The sequence below is a fragment of the Oryx dammah genome, unplaced genomic scaffold, assembly GCF_014754425.2.
Source record: "Oryx dammah isolate SB20612 unplaced genomic scaffold, SCBI_Odam_1.1 HiC_scaffold_2, whole genome shotgun sequence".
In the NCBI taxonomy this organism is placed as follows: domain Eukaryota; kingdom Metazoa; phylum Chordata; class Mammalia; order Artiodactyla; family Bovidae; genus Oryx; species Oryx dammah.
In genome coordinates, this window is record NW_024070186.1 from 162,085,502 (window position 1) to 162,107,467 (window position 21,966).

Sequence of the window (21,966 nt, forward strand, 5' to 3'; positions counted from 1 at the left end):
CTTGGGGTGGGGGGTGGTCTGCAGCACGTGGCCTTCCTCTGATTGTTGGTGGGGGAGGCGGGTAACAGGGTGGTGGTGATTCAGGAATCTCCATCATCAACCTTTTGATGATAGCCAGTCTAGGGTCATTGTGCTTGAGCTCAGCCGGAAGTCACCTTCCTCCATCCCAAAGCAGAACTCAAGAGATCTGTATCAGTTTGCTTTGCGAATACCCCAGGAGGAGCCGGACCATGCCATCCAGGGCATTACTGTTTCCTGATGGCTTTCCGCTCTTTCTGCCTTCCCGCCTCCTCTAATCAGTGACTTTGAATCTGCCCTTTGGAACTCTGGGAACGTCAAGGAGGCTGAAACCTTGTTCCCCAAAATAAGAAATAGGGGACAAGGAACAGCTCTTGTGCTTGGGAGGGCGTCACAAGGCCTGAGTCCCTCCTTTTCTCCTCAGTCTTGAGGGGAACAGGTGTTGCACAAGAAAGGGGTTGGTTAACATTTTGGATAGAGAGATGAGTCATGAGCTCAGTGGAGGAACTCATTTTTTGGGGATTTGGTTTTCGTGGCACACTCAAATTGGGTAATTTAATTGAGGGGCTGTTGACCAAAGTATGGCTAGGGTGTGGGGAAATCACAAGTGCTGACAACCTGAAAAGGAGAGAGTTATTTTATTTGCTGGGAATGTTTAGCCCAGGAGACAGCATCTCAGTAGCTCTGAGAAAACTGCTCCTGGGAGGCAGGAGGGGAAGTCAGAACATCAAAGATCAGCTATCAAGGTGAGGAATTTAGCATTCTGTGTATGGGAGGATGCCAGCCTCTGGTCTCCCTGAATTCATTCCTTTCAGATGCACCTTGACTGTCTGGGGCCAATCACTTTACTTCTTGCATTCCCCCAGCTCCTCAGCAATCACCATGGCGGGTGGTGGGGGGCGGTGGCCTCTGCTGGATCAAAGTTTTGGGAGCCCTCCTTCACACTTGGAGGCTAGACATCACTGATGGCCGTGATATTTTTGGTTTATTGATATGGCAGGAGATATTCTCATTTACACTGGAAATAGACCATCTTTGGTGGCACAGTGGTAAAGAATCTGAATGTAGGCGGTGCAGGAGATGAGGGTTCAATCCCTGGGTCAGGAGGATCCCCTGGAGTAGGAAATGGCAACCCACTCCAGTATTCTTGCCTGGAGAATTCAAGGATAGAGAAGCCTGGCGGGTTACAGTCCATGGGATCGCAAAGAGTGGACAGAACACACAGGCACCATCTCCAGGATTGAAGCTGCTGGAGATGGAGCAGTTTATGGGTCTTTGGGCAGCCAGAACCCTGGGATTTAACTGTGGGTGTAGCTGGTTTGTAGCTACCCTGCAGGCAGAGAGTCTGGGGAGTAAACATCTTTCCCTCCTCCCTTCCGCCCTCTCTCCCCATCTCCCCTCTTCCTCTGCTGACGCTCCCCACTGACCAGACTCACCTGCAACCAGAGGCCTTAGGTTGTCCAGATCAGCCTCCTGCCTGGGCACAGAGCACAGTGGAGGCTGGTGGAGCCTGGCACCCTCCAGGCAAACAAGGCATCCAGCTCAGCATGACTGCATGGAGTAGTGTATATATATATATTCCACACAGTCACGCTGGGCTCAGCAAATATATATATTTGGCTGTGCTGGGTCATGGATGCTTCATGCAGGATGTTAGTTGCGGCATGTGGTAGTTCCCTGACCAGGGATCGAACCCAGGCGCCCTGCATTGGGAGCAAGGAGACTTAGTCAGGGGACCACCAGGAAGTTCCAGATTATTGCATCTTACTCTGTTTTCTAGGGCAGTGCACTTTGGTGTCCACCTGAATCTGAGAGCTCATATGAGCTTGCAGGCACATGATAGAATTGGTAATATGATTTTTAAAAATGATAGCAACAGCAAGAACCCCAGAGGCTAGTCAAGTGCCCAACTCTGGGATACCATTATGGGGATCTCATGACTAGAGCAGGTAAAGAGGCTCCTGCCTGCACTTTTACCTGATACATTTCTTCTAGGTTACCAAATCTCTAGACTGACTGGATATTCACATCATTTCTTCTAGCTCCCAGGTGATAAATGAATTCTGCCAAGGAAAACAAAAATATTGATTTCATTTTTAAAGATGGAAGAGAAATGGCTTCTACTTTCACCCCAAGGCAACCCACCCAAGAGCAACGTGAACCTCATTCTCATCAAACGTTCCCTTAAATGTAAGGCAGTGTGCCGGAGCTTCCGATTCAAGGCGGGAGCCTGTTTGGTGCGGTTCTCATGGCGTTTCATGTTGTTGCCTCTTAATTTAGTTGAGTGTTCTTATTTCTACTCAGTGCGAATCATTTACTAAGTTTTAAAAGGTTAGAATATTTGATATGAAATCCAAATGATGGATTGAGAAATGGGAACATTTGACAATATTGGGTTTTTGTTCCCACTTATGGAAAAAACACTGGTGCTTAGAATGCATTTTCCTCCATACTTGGTGCCTCCCAGCTATTGCTTCTGAGCTGCGTTCGTAGGTGTGTGCGTTTTCATTCCCTATAAAATTCCAAAGTCCCTGCAGAGAGGCTATAGTCTCAACTCACTTTCCTTCTATTCTGAGGAAAATGCACGGTGGCTCAGTTGGGAAAGAAGCTGCCTGCAAGGCAGGAGACCCAGGTTCAATCCCTGGGTTGGGAAGATCCCCTGGAGACTGGCAACCCAGTCTAGTATTCTTGGGACTTCCCTGCTGGCTCACATGGTGAAGAATCTGCCTGCAATGCAGGAAAACCCTGGTTTGACCCCTGGGTTGGGAAGGTCCCCTGGAGGAAGGCATGGCAACCCACTCCAATATTCTTGCCTGGAGAATCCCATGGATAGAGGAGCCTGGCGAGCTGCAGCCCATGGGGTCACAAAGAGTTGGACATGACTGAGACACTGACGTTTACATACGTGTTGCCTATATTTAAAAAAGAACGAAAGAAAGTGAAGAATCATTAAAAGCAAATCATAGTATAAATCAGGCATTGGGTAGGGGCAAGGCCATCAGGGAGTCTGCATAAGCAGATGTACATCGTTGGGGTTTAGGCTTCTATGTAAGTATCCAGGCTGGCATCTTTTCAACAAGGCGGCAGAGTTCTTCTTTGAGTGGAAGGTACATGGATACCCAACATGTGAAGCAGATGAAAGCTGACAGGCTTTCACCGAAAGAAAGTGAAGGGGAGGGCCCAGGGCTGCCTCTCTCGCCCTGCTCCACACTTCTGTCCTGGGGGTGGTGAGACCCCCTGACATCTCGCTTGTGCCTGAAGTGCAAAGATGCTATCTTCTTATCCAAGATGATCTTTCTGTTTGCTCCACTGGAGACCTTCATCAACTATCTGGTTGTCCGTGATTAACACGCCAATGGTACTTTTCACTCACTCCTTCTTGTCCATCAGTGTCTTGCTCAGTGCCTGTGCCAGATATTTGTTGTTTAGTCCTTCAGTCAAGTCTGACTCTTTGAAACTCAATGGACTGTAACCTGCCAGGCTCCTCTGTCCATGGGATTCTCCAGGCAAGGACACTGGAGTAGATTGCTATTTTCTTCTCCAGGGGATCTTCCTGATCCAGGGATCAAACCCCAGTCTCCTGTGCTGCAAGCAGATTCTTTACCATCTGGGTCACCAGGGAAGCCTGGTGCTGGATGGTACAATTATATAAAAATCTGGGTGTCGTATTGCAGTTAGATTTTGACTACTTCAAACGGACATCCCCTTGACTTCACAGGGTTGTTTTTTTTTTTTTTTCCCTGATTTTTATGATCCATGAAACATCTCTCTGTGGAAGACATTGGCATGTCTGCATTTCCTGGTCCAGAAGACCTCTGGGAGCAGCATTTTGTGGAAGGCACTTATCCTGAATCATCTGACCTCTTCATCAATCACAGGCTGTCTTAGACCTTTGTTCAACGAGCATGACCGAGTTCTTCAAGTGAAGAAGGAAGTTCAGGAATCATTGGCAACTCGTTAGTTGGGTGCACATTCTGAATGGTCCTCTTCATCTGCACTCCCTAGTGTTTCTGTCTAGCATCCTGCCTGCCCTCTCTTCCACTGTTTACTCAACTCTTCCTGCCCATATTCAGAGAAGGCAAGGCACCCCACTCCAGTACTCTTGCCTGGAAAATCCCATGGACCGAGGAGCCTGGAATCCTGCAATCCATGGTATCACTAAGAGTTGGGCACAACTGAGCGACTTCACTTTCACTTTTCACTTTCATGCATTGGAGAAGGAAATGGCAACCCACTCCAGTGTTCTTGCCTGCAGAATCCCAGGGACAGAAGAGCCTAGTGGGCTGCCATCTATGGGGTCACACAGAGTCGGACACAACTGACCATAGGGCCTTTGAATATGCCTTTCCAATTGCCTGGAATATTTCTTCATGCCTCTTCTCCAGCCTAATATAAGTTTGCTTCTTTTTCTATCAAACATTGCCTCAGTGAACTTTCTCTACTCTTAGACCAGGTCAAACTCTTCCCCACTGAAAGAGCTCATAGCAGCTTGTAAATATTTACTTATTTGTATGGTTATTTGATTGATTTTAAGTTCAAGTTTCCTTGAACATAGACCCTGAGATGTCATTTAGCCCGCTAAGGCTTTGTCAAAAGGTGCAATACCAGGGCAGCTTGAATGAAGGAAGAAGGAAGTGAAGCAGGAAAAGGAAGACAGACATATACAAAATGGTGTGTTCCTGAGCTGATCCCGGCTTTTTAAAAAGCCACAGTGGGCTGCTCCATCACATGGGAGGTCTTCCAGATCGGCTGTGTAGGGAACATTTGTTGGAACGGAGAAGGATATGTCTGTTGTCGTCTTTCCATCTCCTTCAACTAGTCAGATTTTCTCTGTGGGAGAATTAACTCAGCAGTTAGGGCAGCCCTTTGAGGAAGCCAGACCCCACGCCTTGTCATGTGATGCTTCTGAGTAGTGGCAGGAAGCCTAGCCTTCAAGGATCTGGTTGGGCTGGTCTTGGGTTCTGAAATCACAGCACACATGAGGAATTCCAAAGCAACCCTCACCCAGAGGAGCTGGGAGCAGCCAGAGGCCATCAGAAGACAAGGCATTGCAGTGAGAACTGACCTTCCTTTAGGAAAGGGCCATGTCCTGGCAGACAGGTGGGGCCAAACAAATCTCCCTTCAATTGCTCAGTCATGTCCAACTCCTTGCGACCCTGTACACTGCATGCCAGACTTCCCTGTCTACCACCAACTCCTGGAGCTTGCTCAAACTCATGTCCATTGAGTCAGTGATGCCATCTGACCATCTCATCCTCTGTCACCCTCTTCTCCTCCTGTCTTCAGTCTTTCCCAGCATCAGGGTCTGTTCCAATGAGGCAGTTCTTCACATCAGGTGACCAAAGTACTGGAGCTTCAGCTTCAGCATCAGTCCTTCCAATGAATACTCAGGACTGCTTTCCTTCAGGAAATCTAGGGAGTATAAAAAGTGGATCCTGAGAATGTGTGTGTCAGTCTTCCACAATCTTATGAGCTCTGTGAGGGTGAGAACTGCATTTGTTTAACTCTGGTTCAGTAGTGTATATCCAGCTCCTAGGACCGTGCTGAGAAATGGAGTGACTCAAAGATTTGTTGACTGAACAGACAGGTGGATGGATAGATGAATAGATGGATGATGGGTGCTAGATAGATGCATGAATAAATTTGTCAGTGTTAAGTGAAATCTCCTAGTCTCTGTTCCTCTTCACAGAAATTATAGGTAGGTTCTTCCTGGCCAATGGCAGCAATATTTGACTAACTGGAGAGCATCTTTGCACATTATGAAAACCCTATCCTGGGCCATGTGGAAGTCTGGAGCTCTCCAGCTTCTGGGTGGACCTGGGATTCTGAGACTCCTTAACAAGGTATTTTTTCTGGATTGTCACCTTTTTCTCATGAGGAAGTTTTAAGTAAGTGTTAGTGGTATATACCCACCAGGGTCTAGGTGAGCTAGAAACCAGCTAGGTATGGCATGTGGAACTCTAAGTACCTTCCATGGGCCAGGCATGGTATTAAGTACCCTACACATTATTTAATTCTTGGCAAACTATAAGGAAAACCCTCATGAGTGATTCAAATTATTTAATTCTTGGCAAAGTATAAGGCAAACTTTCATGAGTAATTCAACTGGGACTTGAACCCAGTTTTATCTGACTCTGGAGTACATGCTCTTAACACCTACACTGACATTTCCCAAGGTAGGCATGTTTGTGTTATTGAAAATACACCAAGGGTCGGGGGGGGGGTTAAATATTGCACAGGTGAGATTATTCATTTTAGTGGTTATGTATTTTCTTAGATCTATATTGCATCAGCACTAGCATTTAATTTAGGATAATTAAAAACACATTAATTTAAAAACTGCAGACTTTAAGAAAAAATATGTCATAGTGCAGCTGGTAAAAATACAGCAAAAACCCTGAGGCTGGCACACGGATGAGTGAAGTTTGGGGGATATTAAGTCTTAGTGTGTTAGTCGCTCAGTTATGTCCAACACTTTGCAACTCATGGACTGTAGCTCACCAGGGTCCTCTGTCCATCGGATTCTCCAGGCAAGAATACTAGCCATTCCCTTCTCCAGGGGATCTTCCTGACTCAGGGATGGAGCCTGGGTCCCACATTTTGCAGGCAGATTCTTTATTGTCTGAGCCCCCTGGGCAATATTGCCCTATACCAAATAAGGTATCCAAAGAGACCGAGAATCCCTGTCCTTCCTCAACCTCCCAGTTCTTTGCCCCCATATTTACTGTAAGATTAGAAAATTTCCCTTTAAGGACTAGGGTTCTATAGCTCTTAAGCCACCGTCAAGTGCTGAGTCCTTCGTTTATTTCTTTTTCATCCTAGGTTAGCATTAGGAACTCGGGGAGTGGTACATGAGAGAAATGAGTTTTGACACAGGAAACAGAGGAAGAGCTCCCTATAGTTCCATTAGTTAACGGGGCTCATATTCAGTGTGGAATGCACCCTTTGCATTTTCGTTGTATTTTGGCTTCTTTGTTTTTAGAACAGGAGGTCTTCTTTGCCCACGGGTTTGAATGCAAGGCTGAAGCAGGATGTGCTGTGATAGCAGAAACTGACCCCATTAGGAAAAAAAAAGCATCGCTGAGATCCTGTCACTCTGCTTCTCCATTCTTCCGTGTTCAGAGAGGATTCCATGCCTTGGGCATAACAGGCACTTAACAAAATGAGTCAATCTGTGTAAAGTTCCCGGAAGAGTGTTGGGGTGTCTCGAGCACCATATTTGCGTTTGCTGTGATTTTAATCCATAGGGTCACGAAGAGCTGGACATGACTTGGCAACTGAGCAACAACAGGCTTAGTATTGTTTGCATAGCACGAGGGCTGAGTGGGTCAGCTCAGTGCAGTGAAGTGGGAAAGCTTGGGGTTCGGGAGCCAGCAGTAGTGTGCTGGGTGCCTGCCTTCCTCTTTGCTCTCTGCACCCTCCCTGTCCCGCTCTGCCCTACAAGATCTGGGCCCCTCACTAGACTTTAGGATTTGGCCATTATGGGCCAACCCATGGAGAAGACTCTTGAGAGCCCCTTGGACAGAAAGGAGATCAAACCAGTCCATCCTGAAGGAAAACAACCCTGAATATTCATTGAAAGGACTGATGCTGGAGCTGCAATACTTAGGCCACCTGAGGAGAAGAGCCAACTCACTGGAAAAGACCCTGATGCTGGGAACAATTGAGGGCAGGAGGAGAAGGGGAGAGCAGAGGATGAGATGGCTGGATGGCATCAGTGACTCAATGGACATGAGTTTGAGCAAGCTCCAGGAGATAGTGGCATGCTGCAGTCCATGGGGTCTTAGAGTCAGACCTGACTTAGTGACTGAATGCCAACATTAGGGGGTGCCCTGGCTAGAAGGGCAGGACAGGAAGGAGGTCAAGGCTTGGTTCCGCTGACTCCCTCCCCTTGGGGTGCCCTGTGCCCCTCCCCTGCAGGTGGCCATCCCTTCTCTCACAGCACCTGCCCAGTTCTGCCCACCCCTCCTCCCCGTGCTCCTAGTTCCTAAGGATAAGGATGGCTTCGGTGATACTTTTAGCCTAAGGTTATCGCTCCACACCTGTCATGCCTTTGTTACCATCCTTTTTTTTTTTTTTTTTTAAATAAAAGGATGTCTCTCTGAATTGCCTTGGTTCGAGAGTGCAATGTCTTTTCCACTGGGACCCTGCCAAGTTCAAATCTAGCCTCTGCTCTTCACTAGATCTGGCCCTTGGCCAAGTTCCTCACCCTCTTTCGGGCTCCGCATCTTCATCTGTGAGACAGGTAGGCCAGGGTCTCCAAGTGAGACCTCAGGGAGCCTGGCCAGTGTCTCCAATGAGTGCGGTGTGTCAGTGCCCCGCCTGAGACCCCTCTTTCGTTCACAGCGAGGCTGTGCCAGAAAATATGCATTTTGATTTGTAAAGAGAATCCAGAAATTGTGTGAAAAATCCAGCTTTTGTGCGAAGTCTCTTTGATTTTGAAACACTGGCAACTAAGTAAAATGTTAATTTCGGAATATCAGGCAGAACAAAATGTGGGTCAAGAGTTGATTGAGAAGATTTGAGGTGGCACTTACAGTGGTTGGGAACATTGACTCTGGAGCCTGACTGCCTGGCTTTGCATGAAGGCTCCCTCTGTTGCTGACCAGCTGGGTCACCTTGGGCATTTCACTTAGCTTCTCTGAGCCTCAGTTTCCTTATCTGTAAAATGGGAATAATAATGTCATACCTATTTCATAGGGCTGTAATGAGGACTAAAAGAGTTAATATTGGGAAAGATTTAGGAGACTGTCTGGGGATTCCCAGGTGGCACAGGTGATAAAGAATCTGCCTGCCAATGCAGTTCATTCCCTGGGTTGTGAAAATCATCTGGAGAAGGAAATGCAACCCACTCCAGTATTCTTGCCTGGGAAATCCCATAGACAAAGAGTCAAACACGACTGAGCCTGCACGCTCTCTCTCTCTCTGCTAGTACACAGAAAGTAGTACAAAAGTGTTGGTAAATAAAAATGAATAAGTGTGATCTTCCTGATCTAGTGCCTGGCATATCGGAGCCTTTCAATCTATGGGAGCTTAAACAAATGAATGTCCAGAAGGTTTTTAACTATGAGAATATAAACACACATTCCTCAAGCTTCTTGTGTGTTATTAAGTTAACATGAACTCTCAAAATAATGGAAGCTTTTAATTTATTTCTCCCTCCAGAATGGTCTATTTAATGCCACTTGCCTTGAGATAGTGTCTGACTTCAGAGGTCCTCATCAGGCTACACTGATACTCAGCCTTAAGATTGTTCTAATAAGCTTTATTGACTTGCTGAACCTCAGAGTTCTTTTTATTGACATGCAGTGTAAATCATCCCATCTGACATTTGAATGTCCTTTCTGAGAAGCGTGTTAGCTCTTACATGGGGACCAAGCTCCTGATGTGTGTGTTTCTTAGTCAAGTGTGCAGGGCAGAGATGAAGACATCACACGTGTAGCCTTGTTTTAAACTAGAATTGGGTGTGGGGTGAAGGGCCATGAAATTTCGTTTCATTGAAAAATATCCTTCGGTACTGTGAGAAGGGTGTACCTTTTTGTGGGAGTATAGGCGGCAGAGGATGAGATGGTTGGATGGCATCACCAACTCAATGGACAGGAATCTGAGCAAATTCCGGGAGATAGTGAAGGACAGGCGAGCCTGGTGTGCAGCAGTCCATGGGTTCACAATGAGTCAGACACGAGTTAGCAACCGAACAACAACAAAAAGTGATTTCTTCTGTCTTTAGAAATTATACAAAGCCAAGAGGCCCTTTCTTAATAATTAGTGTGAGAGGCACAGATAGGAATAGATGTGCTTGTTTAGCAGAGAGACTCCTGTGACTTTGAGTTCAGGAACTTTGGGATTGAATTTGTTTTGCAAGGCGAGGAGGAAGCATGCCCTGCAACTGAAAATTTCTAATACAATCGCCATTTAAGGAACCATCATGCCTTCCAGGAATTCAGTTTCTTGGATCCTGTTTCATAAGCCCATCTGGACACTCATTCCCTTCCTCAGTCTTCCTGCCAATGTTTAGCAAGCATCTGCTAGGGGCCAGGCACCTGCTAGTGCTGGGAGCACGTTGACAGATCAGACAGTGTCCCTGTCCCCCGAGAAGCTCAGGATCTACTTGGAAAGATATAAAATTGATCTTTGGAACACAGGACATTAGACCAGGCGTTTTCAGCTGTCGGCATTTTGGGCTGGATGGTTCTTCGTGTTTGTGCCTGTGCACCAAAGGGTGTTGAACAGCCTCCACCCACCGGATGGCAGAAGAATCCCCCTATCCAGGGATAGCAACCAAAAATGTCACTAGACGTTGCCAAACATACCCTGGGGGAACAACACTGGCCCTGTTGAGAATCACTATTAAATAGAGATATTTACACAACTTCTTGGGAAAGGAGTGACTGATTCAGGCAGGAGAAGTGGGGTAGGCTTTTCCAAGGGATGACGGCATTTGAGCCGGGTCTTGAAACAGAAATATAGCTCAACGGGTGGTGAAGTAGAAGTTCTGCACGCCAGAAAAGGAGATGCGGTGGTGTGATAGAACACGGACTATTTCAAGCACAATGTATAGGCCTTTGTGGGTAAAATTAGGCTCCATGGCAGATAAGGCTAGAAGGGCAGGCATGAGCCAGTTCCCGGCGAGTCTTAACGAGTCAAGCAAAGGTGTTCAAATTTTATCCTATTGGTAATGGGGAGACGACGTGATCATTGACTAGATAAGTCATGTGTTAATATTTGCATTGCAATACCGATTCAACTGGACTTCCCTGGTGGCTCAGCGATAAAGAAGCTGCCTGCCAGTGCAGGAGACACAAGAGATGCGAGTTTGATCCTTGGGTCGGGAAGATCCCCTGGAGAAGGAAACGGCAACCCACTCCAGCATTCTTGCCTGAGAAACCCCAGGAGAAGAGCAGGCTGGTGGGCGGCAGTCCATGGGGTCGCAAAGAGTGGGACACAACTTAGTGACTACACGATGGCAACGAGCAATCCAGTTATTTAATGGTTCAGCCCCTGTTGATAGCTCCCCCCAGTTTGCTTTGCTGGGAAATACCTGTCCACCACTCTGAGACTGAGGAGTTCGGGTAGAATTGATCCCATACTCTGATTGCACAGATGTGGCTAGCTAGAGTGTTGTATCCAGCTGCTCTTGTGATCACTTCATTGATGGACATCCGATCCCATCCGGAGAACTGGGGGTCCACTCCATAGAACTGTTGTTCAGTCGCTCAGTCATGCCTGACTCTGTGACCCCATGGACTGTAGCCAACCAGGCCTCCCTGTCCTCCACTCTCTCCCAGAGTTTGCTCAAACTCATGTCTGTTAAGTTGGTGATGCCATCCAACTATCTCATCTTCTACCACCCTCTTCTCCTTTTGCCTTCAGTCTTGCCCAGCATCAGAGAACGACTGAGCGGGGGGAAAGGCTACTCTCTTTCTGCGGAGGTTACTAGCTCAGTAGAATATTATATTCAAGTCTGTACTTGTTGGAGAGCATATTGACCCAGAGATTGAAGAGCCTGCTGGAGAGGCTGCCAACACATCATCGCTTAAGGAGGGTGGTGTCTAGGCAGAGTGGACAGACAGACAGACAGTGAGGGGGCAGTTCAGAGGCAGGAAGATGGCCAGAAGTGTTGTGTTTCTGAGGCCAAAGAAAGTTGCCAGGAGGTTGTCAACACGTCAGATGATGAGGAGACAGCAGCCAAGACCACGGACGGAACATGGCCCTGGCGGTGGGCGTGGAGGGTCATCAGTTAAGAAGTTGCTAAGACAATAGCTTCAGTGGAATGATGGAAACAGAAATAGCAGATTACAGGAAGTCATTGGATGGTGGAGAAAGGAAGTGATGTACAGGGATCGAAGGGCTGCTTTCAGAAAGCTTGGCAACAGAGAAAGGTAGCCCCACACTTGCAGTGCATTAGGTGAGGAGGAGTTGAGAGAGGAGGGTTAACATGAGAGAGCTTCGGCGTGTTTATATCCTTGAATGTTTGATGACAGAGCGGGATGGGTGTGGGGATTAACTGGTGGAGAAAGATGGAAGCAAGGCAGGGCATTTAGCCTTGGCACGGAAACGTGTGTTCACATAAGTACTTACATTTTGCTTCAACATCTGTCCTCTGCTGTTCTGTTCTGTATTCTCTGTGAACTACTCTAGAGAAATGTGGTTGCTTTTATTGCCAAGTTGCTTAATTGCCTTACGGAATAATGGCAAGCAAGCTTAGTCTTGGAAATTTTGAACATGGAGACGAGTCAAAGCAAAGAGAGGTAGAGAAATCAAATAGACTGATGGCCTATTTGTGGACAGCCTCTCAAGCTGGTTACCCCTTCATTTGTCTGTCTACTAAGGGTTACTGACATCTGAGAAATACTTTTTAAACTTAAAATAGAGAGGGATGTGAGAAAACCCTACCTGCTCTCATAAAAGTACATGTGGTTTGTGCTTTACTCCCCCCCAACATTCTGTCCATTAACATCTAGAATGTTCTTTGACAGATTTGGGGATTACTGCCACTCCATACGCCAAAAAGGAATAATGGAACCTCACTCACTTTGTGCACCACTCCAAACTGCCAATGCATTTTTCACCTGGTTGTGCTTTATCCTCATACCTGTGAATCAAGCAGGACTTTGATGTAAAGAAACTGGTTCAGCAAAGGTCTGATGACTTCAGGATGCCCGCCTGGAGCAAGAACTGGAGCCTCCTGAAGCCTAATCTGTTTATTCTCCCTAATAGGTGACATCACTCTTTCTTTGTCCCACTTCTGGCCTTAGAGACTCCAGAATGACACTTCCTGAGTGGTCTCATGTGTTCCCTGCAAAATACCTGTAGGTTTTAATATATTCATGGTGAATAATCAGAGCTTCAGAATCCTAACAATTACCTCCCTTCTGCGAGTTTGAGAGCACAGCAAGCAATCTTGTTTTCAAAGAGAAGGAAAATATCTATGCACAAAGCCCTCAGATCTTTTAAAAAATGTTGAACTGCCAACTCCTCCCCCTCCCCCTCCCCCTCCCCCGCCCCCATGACCTCCAAGCCCATTCACAAGTCATTCTGCTATTGGATTAAGCATACATACAATGTTTACATCAGATTCTTGGAACACTGATGATAGGAATGTATGATGTATGTGTATGTGTATAGAGGATATAAAACTGAGATTCTCTGGTCTCATCCAAGACTTTCTGAACCAGGATCTCAGGATGGTGCCCAGGATGTGACTATGCATTACAGACAACTCTTGGCTACACCACAGTTCGATGCTCACAGGTATTTGGACTCTTGGTCAGTGAAGAGTTGTAGATGTTGAGAGATGCAGAGGTTTTTCATTTCTCCAGGATGCATTGCTGACTGCTTCTGGGAAGCCAACACTTCCCCTTCTTTCTTCATGAGGACATTGGCCACGTAGAAGATGCTGCCATTGCCCCACACCTCTTGATCAATCCCTAGGTGCTTACTATTCCACACATGGATTCCAGACTTCCGAACACCAGCACCATGGCCTAAGGACTCTTCCTGACAAATAGACTCCACTCTGCCCATGCCCAGGAAAGGCTGGAAGTGGCATCGGATTACCACTCTTGCTCCCCTCCTCCACCCGTGCACAGCTAACCCTTAACCATTGACTGTTGGGGACCAGTGTATAAATACTCAAGCTTCCTCACCCCCTGGGTGGCTTAACTTTATGGGGCATGTTGTGCCCTGGCTTCCAGAAGCTTTAGTAGAATGAATCTCCGGCTTATCAACTTGGCTGACAACACACTTACTGTTAGCTCCTGCCCGTCCTGAGCTTCCTTCCCCACTGGCTTGCCACTGTTTCTAAGGTTCGCCTCCCAAATAATACTTGCACATAAATATTGGTCTCAGGGTCTGCTTCTGGGGGAACCCAACAAAGTGTCTATAGATTAATACAGCAGGACTGTTTGAGCCAAGCCTAAAGTAACAGTGTAGGGGAAAATCAGAGGAGGTATGGAAGTATGTCTAATGGAAGAGAGTTCACTTTTGACCAGATATGCAAAGCGTGGCCTTTAGATGCTTGTATTCACTTCCAGAATCCCAAATTTTAGCCATTGACCTGTGGTGGCTCAGTGGTAAAGAATCTGCCTGCAATGCAGGAGATGCGGGTTCCATCTCTGGGTCAGGAAGATCCCCTGGAGAAGGAAATGGCAACCGACTCCTGTATTCTTGCCTGGGAAATCTCATGAACAGAGGAGCCTGACAGGCTGTAATAAGGTTGCAAAAGTGTTGGGCACGACTTAGCAACTAAACAACAGCTAATCCATATTTCCTCATACTAACCAGTGTGTATTCTTGAAAGAGATTCCCAGTGATTTCTTTCTTTCTTTCTTTTTTTTTTTTTTAGTTTAGAGGTTTGTGCCTCTTAAGCATATGGAATAAATAGAAATAACAAATGTACAAGTGGACAGCATAACAGTGCATACTTTGACCATGATTTACAGATATTTTACTGCTCAGAGCATTTATAAACCACCGGCAACCACTGCAAATGCATATTCTTCCCTGTAAGCTTGCATATTTCATTGTAAATGGCTTAAATATCTTTACTTATCCATTTGTAATAAAATGATGAGGACTTAAAATAAAGTAAATGCATTTGAAAGAAATCGATTGTCAATATTCTGGCTGCTAATATGTGGAACGTTTTTTCCCCCTGAGGTGTTAGTACATTAAAGCAAAACTATTTATGTTCTGATTATAAATTCATTAACTATTTACACCTCATTGACTTACAACTTATTTTTTTCTTTAGAAGACTCACTTTCAACCTTCGTGGTTGACTTTAGTGGAACTCCTCAAAGCACAGTTTTTGCTTTTTTGCAGTATTTTTAGTAGGACTTTAAAATGTGTATACTATTTTATCATCTCATTAAGATCTCCTGGAGAAGGAAACAGGAACCCACTCTAGTATTCTTGCCTGGGAAATCCCATGGACAGAGGAACCTGGCTGGCTACAGTCCATGGGCTCACAAAGAGCCATATACCATTTAGTGACTTACTATCTTACTGGCCTTTGAACTTTCTATACCTTAAGAGAGGTTTTGAGGTGTGGCAAAGGATGGCATAACCCTGAACTTGGACCTTTTTTAAAAAATATATTTTATTTTATTTTTTTAATATAAATTTATTTATTTTAATTGGAGGTTAATTACTTTACAATATTGTATTGGTTTTGCCATACATCAACATGAATCCGCTACAGGTATACATGTGCTCCCCATCCTGAACCCCCTCCTTCCTCCCTCCCCGAATGGATAGGAAAGCTGTGGTACATATACACAATGGAGTATTACTCAGCCATTAAAAAGAATACATTTGAATCAGTTCTAATGAGGTGGATGAAACTGGAGCCTATTATACAGAGTGAAGTAAGCCAGAAAGAAAAACACCAATACAGTATACTAACACATATATATGGAATTTAGAAAGATGGTAACGATAACCCTGAACTTGGACTTTTAAGAATTTAAAATGAAATTTTAAAATTGTTAGATTTATAAGCTTTGAAAATTTGCTTTTTTCTCTCTGCACCTCAGCATCTTTATCTGTTAGATGTAAATAATAATACTACATCTCTTATAGGCCTTCTCTGAGGTTAGATGTGATATCTGAGGCCTAGCATAAAGTTCTCAGAACTGTTTTTAATTGCCCCCTCTTTTTCCCTTCATGTCCTAAGCAGGTATATAATTACTTCTTATTACCTTCTCTAGCAGGAGAATACAACTGGCATCTAACTCCCAATTCAACTTTTGATTGTGACAGAGTGCAATTGGCAAGCAGTTTTTGCTAACTGCCACTCAAATGCCGAACTTACTTTCAAAGCTGGAACAGAAAGGAGATTGTGGTCAGCCCTGCACAGGTTGTCTTGTTGGGTTGTCAGGGATTGCAGGGCTTTTTTCCTCTTTATTACTTTGGGGCAGTCTGTGCGTTGGCTGGAACACTCCGCCACTATGGAGCAGCTAGAGGAGTGGAGCTAAGATACTTGGAACTGCGGAAAGCAACGGAAACGCCAAGATCACGCTGCATTTCTTACAGGCAGTCCTGCAACGGGGCCATCGGACGGAGGTCACAGTGTGCTGTGAGTGCCTGCTGTGCTGGGCGCAGCACGGGGATGCTGAGGGATTCCTCATGCCTCTCAGTTCTCATGACAACCTTGAGTCAGAGGAGCCACTGCTGAGCAGCTTTTGAATCCTAAACCAACTACTTACTAGCTTGGTGACTGTGAACTTCCTTTCTCTGGACCCCAGGCTCCGCATCTGTAAAATGAGGATAATAATGAAACCTGGTTCATGGACTTGTTTTGAGAGCTCAGTGAGAATATGAGTGAAGCTATAGTAAATACACGGTAAACGTGAATAGACGCCAATTGCTGTTACTACATTACTAACAGCAGTACTGCTTCAACTGGTAACAGTTGTATCCAACTCTTGTGACCCCATGGACTGTAGCCCGCCATGGGGAAGAGTCTCTGTCCATGGACTCCTCCAGGCAAGAATACTGGAGTGGGTTGCCATTTCCCCCTCCAGGGGATCTTCCTGACCCCAAGACCAAACTTGTGTCTCTTGCCTTGGCGGGTGGATTCTTTACCATCTGAGCCACCAGGGAAGACCGCTAGTATCATACGATTAACTTATTGTTGAGGATGCTTTTGACCATTGGTTCTCATTTGGAGCAGTTTTGCCCTGCAGAGATCACATGGAAATGTGTGGAGACGTTTTTGGTTTTCATAGTTTTGGGGAGCAAGGGGTGCCACTAGCATTGAGTGCTGCTGCTGCTGCTGCTGCTAAGTCGCTTCAGTCATGTCCGACTCTGTGCAACCCCACAGATGGCAGCATTGAGTGGGTGGAGGCCAAAGATGCTGTGAAAACAGCCTACGGGGTATGGTAGCCCCCTTCCCCTCAAAGGGCTATGTGGTCCAAAGTGTCAGTAGTGCAAAGTTTGAGAAACCCTGCTTTTAAGCCACATGTCAACTTAAATAGGCTTTTCAATAAGGGGTATATCTTCCCAGGGAACAGGGAATGCAGTGGTGGGGTAGTTTTGATTGATTTAGCAGCTCTATAACCTCAAAGGAGTCACTAGTTCTTTATTTCTCCCTGCCCTGTCATTCTCTGGGTGATCAAACGATTATCTGTGGCAGACCCAGAGATTATAGATAACAAGGAAACATTGGGAGTGAGAAGAAAAAGAAAAAAAGAATCTTTTCCTGTGGCGTTCAGGTAGGTCAGAATGTTTTCCATTAGCATGTTGATCACCTTTTCTTAGATCAGATAACATGGACCTTAGGATAAGTCCTAAACTAGTCATGTATGAGGAGGTCAGAATTAGCATGCTTGGGGATGGGAGTCAACTGCAGTGTCCTCTGTATGAACAGTAACTGTTATCACATTAGTTATGTTACCCAGTATCATCTTCATCATTACCATCCTCACCCGTTTTACAAACAGGAAGTGGAGGATTCGTAATGTTTAAAAACACGTTGCTTGGTTCGCATTGCTGTTAAGTGGTAGGTTCAGACTATGAAAATAGACTTACTCCAGAGCTTTATCCACTTATGTCTTAAAGATGTGTGAAAGTATGTATCTTTTCTTCAAAAATTTCTTTCTCTGGCTGTGTCGGGTCTTTGGTGCAGCTCACGGAGAAGGCAGTGGCACCCCACTCAAGTACTCATGCTTGGAAAATGCCATGGATGGAGGAACCTGGTGGGCTGCAGTCCATGGGATCACGATCACTTTCACTTTTCACTCTCATGCATTGGAGAAGGAAATGGCAACCCACTCCGGTATTCTTGCATGGAGAATCCCAGGGACGGGGGAGCCTGGTGGGCTGCCATCTCTGGGGTCGCACAGAGTTGGACACGACTGAAGTGACTTAGCAGCAGCAGCAGCACGGATCTGCCTTGCGTCATGAGGGATCTTTCACTGTGGCGCTCCACTCTCTCACTGTGGTGCTCAGGCTTAGCTGCTCTGCGGCACGTGGGATCTTAGTTCCCTTCCCGGAAACTGGAGCTGCCTCCTCTGCGTTGCAAGGCTGATTCTTAACCACTGGATCACCAGGGAAATCCCTGAATGGGTATTTCTTAAATATATACTAAATGGCATATAAACTAGCTTGCACTAAACCAAAGACATAGCTTAGTGTCTACTCATTACTGGCCAAGTGTTAGGGATTCTTTGGTCACCCTATTCTGATCACACTCAGGATATTTGTTTCCAGAATGCTTTTTATATAAGCAGGCTCCCTTTGGTGCTACAGATCATTGGACCTCCCTTTTAATTTTTGTTCTTCCAAGATAAATGGACTAGGCATTTCTACGTTCATGAACATAAATTCCTGGTGTGACTGTAAGCCTGCCTACATGGAAGATGAGCCCTTGAGCACAGAAAGACAAGAAGCATCATGATTTATGCTTCATGAACTCAGTTCTGCCACAAAGCAGACTTGAGTTTTGAGTCCTGGCCCCACCATTCACCATCTCTGTGCCCTTGGCCAAGTGACTGAACCTCTTGTTTTTAAGCTTTGATTTTCTTATCTATGGGCTTCTCTGGTGGCTCAGACAGTAAAGAATCTGCCTGCAATGTGAGCGACGAGATGTGGGTTTGATCCCTGTATCAGGAAGACCCCTTGGAGAAGGAAATTCCAGTATTCTTGCCTAGAGAATTCCATGGACAGAGGAGCCTTGAGGGTTACAGTCAATGGGTCACAAAGAGTCAGATACAACTGAGTGACTAATAGTTTCACTTTCTTATCTGTATAAAGGAAACCCTAATAATACTTACACCTATAGTGTGAGGGTTAAATGAGATAATACAACTAAAGAGCTTATGCAGTAAATGCTTATTATTTTTTGTTGCTATTCTTACCATCACAGTTGTTTAGTATGTTATTATTATTATTATTTTTTTTTTTTACCATTATGGCTGTCTTCATTTTTATTTGGGGGATGTAGGCAAGGGAGGGAAAAAAATGTACCCAAGGGGACATGGAGAAATCATCATGTTTACTATTTCCAAGACATGTTTAAACAGAGTGTGAAAGTTTGTAAGAAGAGAGTTCACTCCTTGTTACTGGATAGCTCATTCTCAGTATCAGATGCCTTGGTTAATATCAAGGCCCGGAACTACATGATAGATGGTGAGTGAGTTCAACCAATCAATGAGGGTGTATTGAGTATCTGCCATGCGCCCGATGACTAAGGAAGGAGTAGAGAATATAAGGTGCAATCCATTCCCTCTGTGGTCCTCAGACTGTTTTAATTAGTTCATTAGTTGACCTGGACTGTGATGAAGCCTTCAGGTAAGCCTGAAGATTCAGAACTTGAGGGCAAGGCCAGTCTGACATAATATTAGGACTGTGTGAAGCACTATATTGAATCAGAGTTGTTCACAAATAAATTTGACCTATATATACGTCCTCCCTTCAGTGACTGTGATGGAAAGGTGTCCTTTGGGAAGAAGAGACCCAGAAGGGTGCTTGGCTGCATCAATTCGTTTTAGCTTGCTCTTTTCATCCTTTTCCTATCCTGTCTAGTATACCACCGATCATTCCTAGAAGTCCTAGACTGCTTCCTAGGTTGTCTTCGTTGTTTAGTCAGTAAGTCATATCTGACTCTCTTGCGACCCCATGGACTGTAGCATGCCAGGCTCCTCTGTCTGTGGAATTCTCCAGGCAAGACCACTGGAGTGGGTTGCCATCCCCTTCTCTAGGGCATCTTCCCAACCCAGGGATTGAACCCACATCTCTTGCACTGGCAGGCAGTTTCTTGGCCACTGAGCTCCCGGGAAGCCCTAGACCACTTAGGAGTGACCTAGCAGTTCCTGAAATTTGCTGGCTGTTCACACTGACCATTTGGAACAGTTCTTAAACAAATGTAAGACAATAAGGAGACAATGGTCATGGAAGAGGGGCAGATGCAGTTCAGGACGTGCCACGATACGATGGAGGGTCTTGACCAGCCTTGGAGCCATCCTGCCAGAAGCTGCCTTGGGGGTAAAGCCAGCACAGCTTCTGTTTCAGTTCAGGGGTCTTTATGGGCTTTCCCTGGTCTGTGTTCTTCATTGTTCCCTGTCTCGCTTCCCCACCACCCTCCAGACCCCTGGACTCAGCATGATTCTATTAATATTGAACCGACTTGCTGCTCCTTGAAGGAGCTCTGCTCTGTTTGGCTTCAGGCAGTCTCATAAGCTGTGTTCTTTTCCAGGAATGCCCTTCATCCAACTCTTTGGGTAATCCCTACTGTGTGTCTGTGTTTAGAGGCGATGTCTTCTAGAAAGCTATGGCCGGCCTTCACCTTTCCACTCGTGTCTAGTTGCATCCTCCCATTCAGTTCTGGCCCAAATCTTTCCAAACGCTTGAGATCCTTTATACGTGCTGCCTATTAATCATGTTAGACTGTAAGCTTCTTTCTAAAAAAATGTACTTTATTGAAGTATAGTTGATTCACAATGTTAAATTCCTCTGCAGAGCAAAGTGATTCAGTTATACACACACACACACACACACAAACACACATATATTCTTTTCCATTATGATTTGTTACAGAGCACTGAGTATAGTTCCCTGTGCTGTGCAGTAGGACCTTGTTTATCTGTCCTATATACTATAGTTTGCATCTGCTAACCCCAAATTCCCAATCCATGCTTCCCCTATCCTCCTCCCCCTTGGTAATCAAAAGTCTGTTCTCTATGTCTGTGAGCCCATTTCATAGATAAGTTCGTTTGTGTTGTATTTTGGATTCTACATATAAGTGATATCATATAGTATTTGTCTTTTTCTTTCTGATTTACTTCACTTAGTATGATAATTGCTAGATCCATCCATGTTACTGCAAATGGCATCATTTCATTCTTTTTTTTTTATGGCTGAGTAGATTATAAGCTTCTTGAGTGCAGAGACTGTGTCTAATTTATAGGCTAAATGAGACATGAGAGACTAGCCTCTAGTAAAATACAGGTTTGGTGGCAGAAAGGAGAATTAAATGAATGGATGAGCAGGTTGACAGAAACACCCACAGTGGTGACTGGAATGGAGAAGGAAGCTTCACCAACATTTGTGGAGCTTGTTATATGTTTGGTCCCATGCACTGAGAAAAAGTCATTGACATCAAGGACCCTTCTGTTGAATGGAAGTGAAAATTTACAATAAGCAGAGGCAGATGATAAGATAAACCTATGGAGAGGTGCTCAAGGAGTTCCAGAGAGAGACGCTGCCGTGTCTTGTGTGTGGGATGAGGGTTGGCAGTGAGAAGTGATGTCCATGTAAAGATCTAAAAGATAAACAGAAATTATCCAGGAAAAGAGTTGTGGGAGTAGTCCATGTTGGAGGAACAGTATATGCAAAGGACTGGGGACAAGCAAGGGAAGTTCACCTCTGGACCATAGGGTCCATGTAAACAAGAGCCAGAAAATTGAGGAGCTTGTAACTCAGGTAGAAGACTTTAGACTTTATCTTGGGGGGCAGTGAGGAACCAGGAGAAGATCTAAAGTTTGGAAGTGAAATGGTGACACTTACATTCTAAGTAGATCTTGAGCTTTTTGAGTAGGCTTAATATATTCTCAGGGCTCCCCAGGTGGTGCTAGTGGTAAAGAACCTGTATGCCGATGCAGGAGATGTAAGAGATGCAAGTTTGATCCCTGGGTCGGGAAGATCCCCCGGAGGAGGGCATGACAACCCACTCCGGTATTCTTGCTGGGAGAATCCTGTGGACAGAGGAGCCTGGTGGGCTATGGCCCACGGGGTCACAAAGAGTTGGACACGACTGGAGAGACTTAGCATGCACAGCACAATATACTCTCAGCCAGGCATAAGGTCGCAGTGTCATTCTTGCCTACCAGTTTGTGGATGACACCTTTTTGACATCTGCTTACAACACAAATTGCAAAGTATCTTTCACGTCCAGTAGGAGGAGCCAAAGGCTCCAAGTTCTTCCCCAGAGCTGGGCATTCCTCC